The sequence below is a fragment of the Hyperolius riggenbachi genome, chromosome 8 (genome assembly GCF_040937935.1).
Source record: "Hyperolius riggenbachi isolate aHypRig1 chromosome 8, aHypRig1.pri, whole genome shotgun sequence".
Taxonomy (NCBI): Eukaryota; Metazoa; Chordata; class Amphibia; order Anura; family Hyperoliidae; genus Hyperolius; species Hyperolius riggenbachi.
Genome location: NC_090653.1, coordinates 155183634 through 155197480, shown reverse-complemented (window position 1 = coordinate 155197480; position 13847 = coordinate 155183634). Strand labels below are relative to the sequence as shown.

At 40.1% G+C, this 13847-nt stretch overlaps 1 long non-coding RNA gene across 1 annotated transcript in view; it reads right to left on the bottom strand.

Moving 5' to 3' along the window:
- The window catches only part of LOC137527144 (uncharacterized), a 96154-nt gene extending 85173 nt beyond the window's left edge, over positions 1-10981 (bottom strand). Inside the window, exon 1 of the long non-coding RNA XR_011023139.1 lies at positions 10937-10981. This is a non-coding gene — a long non-coding RNA (uncharacterized lncRNA). The remainder of the gene's footprint in view (positions 1-10936) is intronic.
- Between the last annotated feature and the right edge of the window lie 2866 nt (positions 10982-13847).

The window sequence follows — 13847 nt, the reverse complement described above, 5'->3', positions numbered from 1 at the left end:
AGGGAAGATTTTTCAATGAATACACTATGCATTGGAGCACGTTCTTTTTGTTGATTTATTACTCTATATTTAGGGATACAGACAAATAAATAGATAATGACAAATATTCATTTTCTTTTTTTCTTACACACAGACAATTAGTACATATTTGTTGTTATGGTCTGACTGAAACAAGTAAGTGCATCTTTCAGCACATGCACAGCAATAAAATACTTCTGTTTTCATCATTAACTTGAAGGCAGTCACAACAGTGCCATCTTCAGGTGGAAGAAAATAATACACCTTTAAACTATGAGACGTTACTAGCCATTGCAATTTATGGAGATACACAGTATTACACAATTATGTGTTGGACACAAATCTGGAGCTATATTAAATAATAAAAAATAGACGTATTTACTATTTTATATTTTCCTTCTTAGTTTTTCCTGCTTCATAGTTTTTCCATGTTTGTTTCTACCACCCCTTTTTACAGTAATGAGCTAAAAAAAGAAAGCCAGACCAAATGAGTTTCCTCACTCAGAATCCCAGTTTCATGATCTCACCCAAGTGCATGCACTCTCCACGCCACTCCACTCCAAGCATTCCACTTTTTGCAGTTGTTAAATGAATTCTGTTAAGATAGCCTTTTGACTGCCAGGCACTTCTAGCCTCCAGTGTTGACTACTAAAGTCACCAAGAATCAGTATTAGCACAGGACTCTTATATAACGGTTTACAGCAGTGGGCTTCATTTAGTGGGGAGGAGAATTGGCCTACAGTCATTGACTCATGTAGCGTAGTGTATCTCTTTTTACAGTTCTGATGTAATTTTAAGGGTTATAGCTGTAGCAGCAGCAGCAATGGCTGGCACTGGTGCAGTATTAATTGTCAACAGAGGTCAGTTACTAAAATAATAGAGATTAGTGGCAGAATTATCATCATAACAACGTATGAAGTTAAGGCCCCATTCCCATTTGTGCCAGGCATCCGTCTCTGACACTGGCACTTGTACTGATGCAAGTACACATCCCAAATCCCCCTAGTTGTGCCATACACCATAGGGGCCTGATTCACAAAGCGGTGCTAACAGTTAGCACCCTGGTGAAAAGCCCTTTATCATGCCTAAACTCAGTTTAGGCATGATAAGTTTAGGTGTGATAAGTTTAGGTGTGATAAGTTTAGGCATGATAAGTTTAGGTGTGATAAGTTTAAGCGCCAACTGCGTTAGCACCGCAGTGCACAGCTGATCAAAAGTTTTACGCTAGCAAAGACTGGTGCACTTCGTATAAAGTTTAATGGCGCTGCTTTGCGTGCGGGACTTTGCAAGCGATCTAAACTTATCTAAACTTAGCATGCCTAAACTTATCACACCTAAACTTATCATGCCTAAACTTATCACACCTAAACTGGCTTTTCACCAGAGTGGTGCAATGGTTATCATGCCTAAAGTCTCTAACTGGGTTAGCACCGCTTTGTGAATCGAGCCCTTGGTGTGCACGTTTTTTTTTTCACCACACAAGAATTTGGAATCCCCCTATTGATTTAAAAAGGCTGCAATTTCCTGTCTGAAATTGCGTGCAGGTAAATGCTGCGAATCACCGCTAGTAAAAACAAGCCCTACGGGCAAGAGGGTCCCGGGTGTTAGTTTCATTTCTCATCTTACTATGAAATGTGTGCATCACAGAGAGAACCCGTGGCCCTATTTGCCACAGGTGGATGTATCTTGGTAAAAATATTAACATTTGAACTTCACATGTGGAAACTGGGTATTGTGAAGACTTATCTCTAAAGTTCAGATCCCACAGCCCATTGTTTACAGACTTAGGAAGCTACTGAAGGTGACCCCTAGTAGGCAATGCTATTGAAAGACTGAAGATGGGCTCCTTACTTATCCCAAAACAAAGCCTGTCTTCATACTCCCAAAAGTGTCCTACAGTGAAGACCAAGATTGGCTGCTATGCAGAAAGTACATGATGTAACTTCAGGAAGCTGCAGGCCATGGGCAGAGAAACTCACTTTTCTCTGGGAAGATTTCCTACAAACTGTATTCTATAGGTGCAAGGGCTAATGTTCATTGTAAGACAGCATCTTCGGTACACCCTACACTGTACATGCTGTATAATTACACCCATGAAGGTCTTACATTGACGCCAACTCCTGTGCCTTTCATACAGAACAAAGGCAGAAGTGTTGGAATATCTATAGCATGTATTAAGTATACAATATATAGTGCAGGCCTTTTATTTATTTTATGTGAAGGCAGTGTCCAATGTAGTTTAATAAATATCCACCAAAACATCTGAAATTTCTTTTAAATTTTTGTATGTTTGCTGCCCTGGAATCAGGTTATTTGATGAAAAACTGTCCTTAGATTGCTTGTTTCCTAGAGAACAAAAACACAGACTTTTTGTATATCAGTTCAACGTCTAATGTGCAACAGGTTTAGCTTATATTCTCTCATTGATTGTCCTCTTTCATCCTTTACTTCAAACCGTGTGCAGGTCAGATAACAGTAGCCTCCTGTGCAGTTCATTGAGAACAATGTCTTTACCAAACCACATCAGAAAAATATGGAGTCTTTTATTTGCTGCATGGAAGTACACATGACATTTAAAGCAATGAGTGGATTCCAGGGAGTCAACATTCATTCTGTATGTGGGAAAACAAGATGCAGCTGTAATATAACCCCTTCACAGCAGCCAGGCTCCTTTCATATCACCTTATAGTCGCTGCTTGCTGTCAAATTACCCAAAAGGTCAGCTCTATTTTATAGATTTGTTAGAAACCATAATAAGTCGTACAAGCCATTTTAATTTTTCATAAACCATACTTTAGTGGTGTTAAGCAGCATGACACCAGATACCAGAATTAAGTAGATGGGTTCTCCAGATACCAGAATTCAATAGCCACTGTGCCCCTCGGATACATACATTAAGTAGCTATGGGCTCCCTAGATACAAGAATTAACTAGTCACATGCTTCTAGATAAAAAAAAATTAAGTAGTCACATGCCTCCAGATAAAATAATCAAATGGTCACATGCCTCCAGATAAAATTATTAAGAAGTCACCTGCTTCCAGAAAAAAATAAGAAGCTAGGTGCCTCAAAATAAAGTAAGTAGCTGGGCGTCTCCAGATAAAATGATTAAGTAGTCACATGGCCACAGATAAAAAATATTGAGTAGTTAAAACATCCAGATAAAATAATTAGATAGTCATGTGCCTCCAGATAAAAGAATCAAGCAGCTAAGTGCTTCCAGATTAAAAAATGAAGTAGTCAGGGGCCACTATACACAGAAATTAAGTAGCTATGTTACCCCAGGTAAAATAATTAAGTAGCCATGTGCCTCTAGATATCTGTACAGGGTAGCCAAATGTGTCCCCAGCCAATTAGCAGTATTAATTAGCCCTGTGAGTTCCCCAGGTAGCAGTATTAGGTAGCCATGTATGACTGCTTCCCTATATAGTAGTATTAAGGTCCGTACACACGCCGGACTGCAGGCAACGACGGGTCTGTCGTCACCTTTCAGCAGACAGTCCGGCGTGTGTACAGTCTGTTGGCGGACTGATAAGGCTGTTTCTGAGCGATCCGCCGGGCAGATCGCTCAGAAACAGCCGTATCAGTCTACAGACAGACTGTACACACGCCGGACTGTCACTAGAACGCCCGCCCAGCGGGAGGTGACGACGGACCCGTCGTTGCCTGCAGTCTGGCGTGTGTACGGACCTTAAGGTTGCCAGGTATTTCCGTAGATAGTATATGTGTCCCACAATGAGCAGTATTAGATAGCCTTGTGAATCCACCTCAGAAAGCATTAGGTGGACATATGTGTCCCTAATTATCAGTATTTAGTAGTCTTGTAAGTCCCCTAATTAGCAGTATTAGGTATGTATTAGGTAGACAGATATGCCCCTCTAAAAAGTATTCAGCAATCATAGCTAGAGGCGCTCCTAGTATCTGTCCCCCAGTATAGGAACCCAGATGTTCCCTCTGTACAGGTGGCCCGCAATGTCTCCCCCCCCCCCCCCCCATATAGATAGACAGATGTCCTCCCAGTATAGGTAGCCAGATGGCTCTCCCCTATGCCCCCCTCCCCAGTTTAGGTAACCAGGTGTCCCAGCATTGCAGTTTGGAAACCAGAATTTTGTAGAGGGAAGTCAAGATGGCAGCACCCATAGCTCCCTAACGTGGATAGCCAGGAAGTAGCATTTCCTAAAATAAACTAAAGTATAATTACAGATTACCTTTAAATATCATAAATTAAAAAAATATTATAGGTTTTTTCTTCAAAGTGTAATCCCACTTATTGTTAAACGAAAAAATGTTGATATATCAATGGTACAATTTGCAGCTAGCTTTGATTTTTAGAAAGATTTTAAAACTTTCAGTGCATTTATGTTGCAAGAGAACACTTTGTTTTGAAGTATTGTTTAACACAGAAATACAAAAAACGTTTAATAAAATGTTTTGAATGGGGCTCTGATCAGTAATGCGTATTGCTCACTTTATTGATTTTTCCATGTCAGTGCCAGTATGTTCAGTATAAGCTGTTAGCTGTTGCACTTAACCTTGACAGTACATATATGCATTCCCTGCCATCTATGAACACTGCAGCCACCCACAAGCGCCTGATGGTTCAAGGTTGTCGCCGCCAAGCTATGATTACACCTGCTAATAAAGAACATTAGGGATAATTCACAAAGCTTTTCTGTTGCATTATCTCACCTTACTTATTAACTCACAATATATCTCTCCTTAAATGACTTAACTCATGATTTATCTCTCCTTTTCTAACGTAACCCATGGTTTATCTCTCCTTATTTGACATAACTTACAATTCTCCTCTCCTTAAGCAATTAAAATCTCATTTGAGATAGGTGCACTGCTTTTGACCTTAGGTCTCGGTCACACTGCACGCGTTGCCATCCGGATTTCGGCAACGCGTGCAGGAGGCCGACGCGCACGACATCAGAAAGTGCATAGACTGTTCACACTGCATGCGTTCCGGACCAGTGCGGTCCAAGAATACATGCACGTGTTTTTTCCCAAAACGCGTGGCTGACCCATTCACTTTCAGTGAATGGGATCAGCCATGCAACGCATACAAACGCAGATGGTGTGCATTCGTATGCGTTGCATTCCGAACACACGGCCATCCACGTTTGATGATGTGATCGTGTTAGTCAGCAGTACTTATTGTGCTGTAAATTATTGGAATGCTTTGATCTATCTCTCTACTAGCAGAAACTACAGAAACTGAAAGCAGAAGTTCTCTTGTCTTACACTGCCCCCTAGTGACAAGTGACCATAATGCACATTACAGCAGTACTCATTCAAAGCAGGAAAATGTAACAAATAAGAAAAAAATGTGCTAAAATAAATTGGCCTCGAGCTCTTGCAAGCCTCTTTATAAATTGTAGGGAGAAAGAGAAAAGGAACAATCAAGAGCCCCCAATAGTGTATTATTGTAGATCGGTTAGCGTATAATAATAAGTAGAAGAATTATACTCACAAGTGTAGGTTGCCGCGTTCAGGCAACCACTTGTATCACAGACGGGGAGAATAGGCCTAAAAGTCGCTCTCTGTATAGAAGAAAAGGGTGTCCACACCCATCCACCAGGTGGATAATCACGTAATGAAAGGAACAGAGGCGCCAATAGAATAAAAAAGATGCCAATTAAAACTAATAAAATGTGGGCGGCAACGGTGGATTTGCCTACCTCACAAAAATCAAAGACCACGCTACGCTAGTACGGATCACTACTTGGTTGCTCCTGCTTTTATGTGTGTTGCCTGAGGAAGCGGGCTTGTGTCCCGTGAAACGCGTTGCAGACTAATTGTTGTTTTTTGGGAGTATAAAATTGATTACATTTATATCTTTTACCATACAAAGTGGTCTTTGATTTTTGTGAGGTAGGCAAATCCACCGTTGCCGCCCACATTTTATTAGTTTTAATTGGCATCGTTTTTATTCTATTGGCGCCTCTGTTCCTTTCATTACTCTTTATAAATTGGCTGCTAAAGAGTTAAATGACTTAACTCATGGTTCATCTCTCATTTGACTTGAATTATTTCTCCTTATTTGTATATCTCAAGCATTGACTTATCTCTCCTTTTCTAACGTAACCCATGGTTTATCTCTCCTTATTTGACGTAACTGACAATTCTCCTCTCCTTAACCAATTAGAATCTCATTTGAGATAGGTACGCTGCACGCGTTGGAAAATAAGTAAGCTTTGTGAATCAACCTCATATATGAAAATAAGTAAGCTTTGTGAATCAACCTTATATATGAAGTTCAGCTTTCCTAGGCTGAGGACATGCATAGCCTACCCATACTTTAATGCTTACACTGTCCATACTGTTTAATGCAAACTGATGTATCCATATACAGATGCAATGGCTTTCTGTTTTGTCAGTGCCTGCCATACTTTGCAACCATGATACTTAAGTGCAAATGTCTCTTTCTTAGAGTTTATCACGTTAAGTTTCTGTTCTGGGCTATTTTTAAATAACAAGCAAACTAACTGACTTCTCAGGTTAGGTGAATCTGCATTTTTTTTTTTTAATGCAAAAATAAATTAATTCTCTGTCTCTTTGTAGCTTCATTATGCCAAATATACTAGCATTAAATCGCTATAGAAAGAACTGATACACCTTAATATTTTCAGATGTAAGCTATTTAAGATGTTTTATTAAACTCAGATTTAAGTATATTGTTCAAAAAAATGTAACTTTTACCAAACAAGTGCTTTTTAAGGTTAATTTAGTTTTGAAATTTGTAATTGTAAGATGCAGTTAAACAGTTAACAATGAAGCAATGTTTTTAAGGAGTATTTATACATTTCACAGTATACAATATTTGTATCATTCATATCTATGAACTTTACCAGCTAACATTTTGCCATCTTTTGCACATTGCCTTTTGACTTGTGAGCCCCTGTAAGCGGTACATGTCTGTCTAGAGGAGCCAACCACATCTTACCAACCAGGTCACTGCCTAGGTCATTTACCCAAAACCACTTAAAATGAGCACAATAAACATCTGTGCTGAATCTGGCCATTGCCATCCATTGCTGAGTATAGTATCAGCATTTGTGGATGTCATTAATACCTTAAGGGCCCTTTCACACTGGTGCGGTGTGGTACAGCATTTTACCGCAGCCTACGGCTAGGACAATAAAAGTCTATGGAGCCTTTTATACCAAAGCGGTACAGCACGATGCGACGGAAGTGACGTTTTCGCCGTATCGCTGATGTGAGTATATACCTACATTGCAATGCGGCTCCTGCGGCGACCTGAAGTCATGTAAGCCTATGGCGCGTGGTTTTAAACAGGTTGCCACAGTTTTACGTAACACGCATGCACGGAAGCGTATTTTAGCAATACACTCCACAACCGTGATCACTTCGGCCACAGGAAGTGAGTGTCACTTCCTTCTTGGCTGGCTGCCTGTTTTGGGCGGTGCAGTCCCCGGACCACACCGCTACCGCTAATACGCAGTGTGAAACCGGCCTCAGGCCTATCCATTTTGAACAGTGGTAAATTTTATTAAGATGCAATAAGCATAAGCCCTCTGAAAACAAAATTTAGCAGAATAGAAAATACTCACTAGAAGAAATTTTAAACCTTAGCTACATAAGATAAAGTGGTTAAAAAAATTCAAGGCAAAGTATCCCCCTCATATTTTAGCAGCTAGCAAAACACTGGACCTGTTCTGTACCAACCCTATAATCCTATCAAGTCTGCAGTAAGATGCCAAATGTAAGTTTATAATACTTGCCAACAAATTTTTTGTTTTATGAATACCTGCTTTTGTCTTTGTTTTTTCACATTTAGCATAAAAACAGTAAAAAAAACCTGTTGTATGTATTGTTTTCCATTTTGCAACATTACAGCAAAGATCATCACTATTTCCTGCCTCACAATTTTAAATATCCAAAAGAATATGTTGAATTTACAGTATAAAGTGGTGTCATATATTCTCTAACTGGCTTTTTATTATCTGTTACTTCTGCCTACAGGTTTTTGAATGTATTGCTTCTCGATTTCTATTTGTTATTGCATGCATATTACTAATGTTATTGCTAAGCCTTTGCAGTCTTGTAGAGGTCTGCATCACATTCATTCAACCTCCCAGCATAAAAAAAAAGAAAACAGAAAAAAAGGGAGAAAAAAAAGAGTTTCAAGGTGCTAAGGATGATTCTGGTTTGCAGTGCCCTCTCAGTATTACATAAACTATAGCAGGCCCATTATATGAATGTAACAACATTTTTTTGTTTCAGAATGAACTACTGCAGTGTTTTGGTTTGCCTTTCTTTTAGAATAAGCTTTATAAATATCTGTAGAATCAATCGAAGTATAATACTTTAAGGGATCACTCAAAACGCCTACAAAAAAATAATAATAAAAAACGAAAAAAAAACTTGTATATTTTTAAGTGTGCCAATTTGTAATATATTTTGTAAGTGTATATTTTTCTTAGAGAAGTGCTGTGAAGTGTCTGTATGTGTGAGTATTCCTTTTCTGACACCCTGGGGTGTTACTAAAAGGATGTATATTTAAAGGTTCCTGGTTTTAAAAACCAAAATACAAAGAAAAAAAGTAAATTTTGTTGGAAATTTTGTAATAAAACAAATATTGTGAAAGAGTGTAGTGCTTTCGTGTAAAGATTCATTGAGAATTTTGTGAGCTCTTTGCTGTTTTATAGAATCCCTTGTAAATTATTCTTGTAAGATTTGAAGTTTTGTTGTTCTTGTTGAAAAGTTTTTTCAATATTTGTGATTGATCCTGTACGGTGAAAATGTCACATTGTTAACATACTGAGTTTTGGTATATTGTTTATGGAATAAATAAAAAAAGTTCTTAATTTGATATGCTTTTGTTCTAGTTTATTTTTTTTTAGGGTATGTAGACATTGTAGTCTACAAAACTTGATAGCCTATAAAAGGTTTTGCACCATTAATTAATTTATTTAGTTATAGTTATATTCTGTAGTGCTGAAATGAGCAGAATGTGGACAGTAAAACGTGACAATACATTAAAGAGAATCTGAAGCGAGTATAAAACTTGCTTCTTCTCTTATATTCAGCAGGGGCATGTGTGCCCCTGCTAAACCGCCGCTATCGCGCCGCACAACGGGGGTCCCTTACCCCCCAAATCCCCTTCGTCCTCGCCGGGGATCTCTTCCGCATTGAGGCAGGGCTAACCGCTGCAGCCCTGCCTCACGCGCGTCTGTCAGCACGTATCTCCGCCTCTCCCCCGCCCCTCTCAGTCTTCCTTCACTGAGAGAGGCGGGGGAGAAGCGGCGATGCGCTGCTGATAGATGCGTTGTGAGGCAGGGCTGCAGCCGTTAGCCCTGCCTCTAGGAGCAGCAAAATCTACGACCAAGTTGGTCGTAGATTTTGCAGGGGGGGAATTGTGGGGTAAGGGACCCCGTTGTACGGCGGGATAGCGGCGGTTTAGCAGGGGCACAAATGCCCCTGCTGAATATAAGATAAGAAGCGAGTTTTTTACTCGCTTCAGTGTCTCTTTAAGAATACAAATACATGTATTTTAATATTGTATGAGTATCTGAATTAAAACCATCATGTAGTACTAAATAACTCACTGGATTACGATCATAACTGCATTTTAGGCGGCGTTCATACTGTATGTGTTGCATTACACAATAAAACAGCATGTTCACATCTCTATGCTGTAATGGATTGTGTGATCCTAACACTAGTTCCATAGGCATTGACCAGGTTTTGAAATAAAGCATGTGTTAAAGCAGCATGCATTCCAGTACACACATGAAACGCGCACATAAGGAAAAGTGCACTGTGTGAACCCAGCCTTGTTCTTTTTCTACATTTTGCTTCTGCTTCAAAAAAAGAAAGGAAAATGAGAAGAGTTTATTAGAATAAAAGTCTCCACTAATGATTAAACCTGAATTGTACAATTTTACCAAATCAGTGTTGTAGAAGGGTAAACTGAGTGAACATACTGTGAATGGATACTTTATATAATCCCTCATATTACATAGAAGTGGTAAGATTGTACAGTCAAGTTTAGATCAATAGTGGGCACCTTAAGGGTGCTTTCACAAAATATTGCATCGAGCAATAGTGCAATACCTTGTCACATGTAAATGCACTGTTAATGCAAATATAATGGATTGTTCACATTTCTGTGTTGTGATGGATCACGATATGCTAAGGTGCTGTCTATAGCGTGTTTTGGATAACATTTGCAAAAAACATTTGTAGTAGTTACAGAGGCGCCAGCAGAATAAAAATTTGTAGTGTATTAAAACCAAATATGATTATAAGTATATATTTTTCTGGATTCCATATATGGTAGTTGTGTCATATATATTGGGGAGACGGATCCACCCCAGTCCCCCAATTTTTTATTTGGTTTTAATAGACTACTGATTTTTATTTTGCTGGCGCCTCTGTAACTACTACAAATATCATTATCCATCTGGGGGACAGGCTTAATATCCCCATATGCGATTGGAGTGGTTACCTGAGGTCGGCAACCCAGACTTGTGAGTATATCCATATCTGCTGAACAAATTGAAGATTACCTTATATTAACAATAATACACTATTGGGGGTTCTCAATTGTTCTTTCTTTTTGTCTTTCTACATTTGCATGAATGACATGCACATTTTTACGCACAAAGTGTGCATTGCACTATGCAAGCAGTACACAACACACGGGTGTAATAAAAATGTTTTACATGTGCAGAAATGTGTGAGCAACGTTTACCATTATGCATTGGTATGTAGCACGTGTTATGTAAATAGTGTAACTCACATCATACATTCAATGCCTAAGTTGTTTGAGTAACGTGAGTGCACTCTTTGCATTGTGAATATACAGTAAAACCCCCATTATCCAGCACAACAGGGATGGTTTGATGCCAGATAAGAACCTATTTACACTTAATACGTTGGGTACTTACGTATTATCCCGTCTAGCAGGACACATGAAAACAGTTTGTCAGGCTGGGAAAGTCTACATGACGTTTCTCCAACAGCTGATTCGTCACTACACAGCAGCTGCTTTGTTCCCTGTGAAGTGACGTTACTAAGCAGCCTGCATTCTCATTCAATAGAGGTGCTGTGGCGCCTCTTAGTGGACTGAAGTGAAACATTCCTATGAATGCAATGTATATTAAATACATGAAGAGTGAACACATTTACGTAATAAAATACAGTGTAGTGTACGAATCAGCTGATGGAGAAACATCGTGTACACTTTCCCAGCCTGTGTAATTGACAAACTGTTTTCATATGTCCTGCTAAATGGGATAATACGTAAGTACCATATGTTTTTATTGCGTTGCTATGCATTGTGTTTTAATGCATTTTTTCTCTATATTAGTGCATTGTGAAAAAGACTCCAGCGTATAGTGTGAAAGAGGCCATAGGAAAACATGGATGCTGGACTGCCCATCAGTTGGCATTTCAGCTATAACTGACAGCAACTGATATAGTGTAAAAGAACACTAAGTGCTTTCTGGTAGCTTGAGACTCGTTGTTATAAATAGATCTAGCTAAAAAAGTAAAAAAGAGTACTATACCCCACTCTATACATGTACCATGAACTCTGTATTAATGATGAAATACAGTAATTAAACACACATTAACCTCTTGAGGACTGCTGTGTTAAACCCCCCTAAAGACTAGGCACATTTTCATTAAATTGGCCACTGCAGCTTTAAGGCCAAGCTGCAGGACCGCGAAACACAGCACACAAGTGATTCCTCCCCCCTTTTCTCCCCACCAACAGAGCTCTCTGTTGGTGGGGTCTGACGCCCCCCCCCCCCCCCCCCAGTGTTTGTTTGTTTATTTGTGTTTTTTTTTTTTTTAAATAAAAACAGTGGGTTTTTTTTCCCCTTTCTTGTATAGCCCCCTCCCCCCTACGGCCAATCCCTGTGATCAGCTGTCATAGGCTGCTTCAGCCTATGACAGCCGATCACCTCCGTGGCTCAGGAGGGGACAGCCGTGTCACGCGGCTGTCCCCAGTACAGCGCTGCTGCTGATCGCAGCGCTGTACGGGTAATTAGACGGCGATTACGCCGTCTAACAGTCTCCCGAGCGGCAATAGCCGCTCGGAGACTGAAAAGGGCGGAGCTCCGCCCTCCGAGAATGAGATGCGCGCGCAGCGTGCGCGCGATCTCATTCAAAAGAGAGCCCCAGGACTTCACGCGTTAGGCGGTCCTGGGGCTGCCGCCGTGGCCACGCCCATCGGCATGATGCGGTCGGCAAAAGGTTAAGATGAAAAAACAGATTTAACTTATTGTAACAGAGGCTTATTACTGTATAAAGTATTTAAAAGTAGTTGTATGCATCCTGCAAAGCCAGGATTTTATTTCTGGCTGTTTGAGACTTCTGGATAACTGAGTTCTGGATAATGGGGGTTTTACTGTTCCCCTAATGTTAATGTACTCTTAGTGAAGGTGTCACTCCCTTCTCTAATTAGGTTCCATTAGGTTGGATAATAAAACAGAATAATGATAATAATTTATAACTTTTACAAGTCTGTTGTCCTTCAAAAGATATCAACTGAATATGACTGCAGGAATTAGATGGTTGCAGCTCAAGATACCATGGCCCATATGCAATGAATTGTTTCACGTTAGTTATCTCCTAGTAGATACATTTCATCTTCTCAGTAAACTAAATTTTCAGCATTTTACAGCTGAAAAGGTACCAAAAAGTTGGTGAAGCGGTACTATAAAAATTATTTTGAACATTTTCTTGCTTGCTGATGGTTTCAATAGCATTTTATGACAGTGTATGAAAATATCACCTAGGAGAAAACTCAGGTGAAAAAGTAAATTGCATATGGGCCCATCAGAGAAAAACAGAATGGACAGAAAGTGCCTGCCCTATCATCTCTGGTGCAGGTAAAAGAGAAAGCGAAAGCCTTTCCCAGATAGGGTTTACAGCCATATTGCACAGATGACTTAGTCACAGCGACTAGTTGCTGAGAATAGTAGTTATTAGATACCATGATTAGTATATGTAACTAATCTATAGTTGCTAAGGACAGGCTTGACAGGTTTTTATTTAGAGAGGCTGTGTTCTGTTGCCGGGTGATTAGCACTAGCAAGTAACGTTTGGTAACAGTTGCTGTTAAAGTAGAATTAGAGTAGTTGCTCACCCTATCCAGAACTTGCTGCAATAAACTCACTCTTGTATTATATCGCTTAGTGATCTAATGCTTCATAGAGTTCTCCTTTGATGTTGGTCTGGAGAACCTTAGTCCACACAGTTACAATACTTTTTATACAAGAAATAAAGTCGGTCTCTATAATGTTTTCCTTCTTACTTCTCCTTTCTTGTACATATTTCATCAGGTTTTCAAACTGAAAATAAGAAGGTATTCTACTAATGAAAACTACCTACTAAGCTTCTTTAAAGGGAACCTTAACTGTGGGCAAAAAGCAAAATTAATCCGGGGCTTTCCCAAGCATCCTGCAGCCGTCCTGTGCCCGCGCCGGTCCTTCGGTGCCCTCCGGTCTCCCGCCGCGGCTAAGTTTCGTTTTCGGCCGACTGCCAGTCATCCTCCGGCAAAGCGTCCTCTTCTTCCGCATTCCCCGCCGTAAAGGGCGTCCGCATGAGGCGTCTTGCGTCATGCGGATGCGATTTACGGCGGGGAATGTGGAAGAAGAGGACGCTTTGCCAGAGGACGACTGGCAGTCGGCCGAAAACGAAACTTAGCAGCGAAGGGAGACCGGAGGGCACCGAAGGACCGGCGCGGGCACATGACGGCTGCAGGAGGCTTGGGAAAGCCCCAGGTAAGTGAATTTTGTTTTTTGCCCACAGTTAAGGTTCCCTTTAAATACCAAAACGTTTAATTAATCC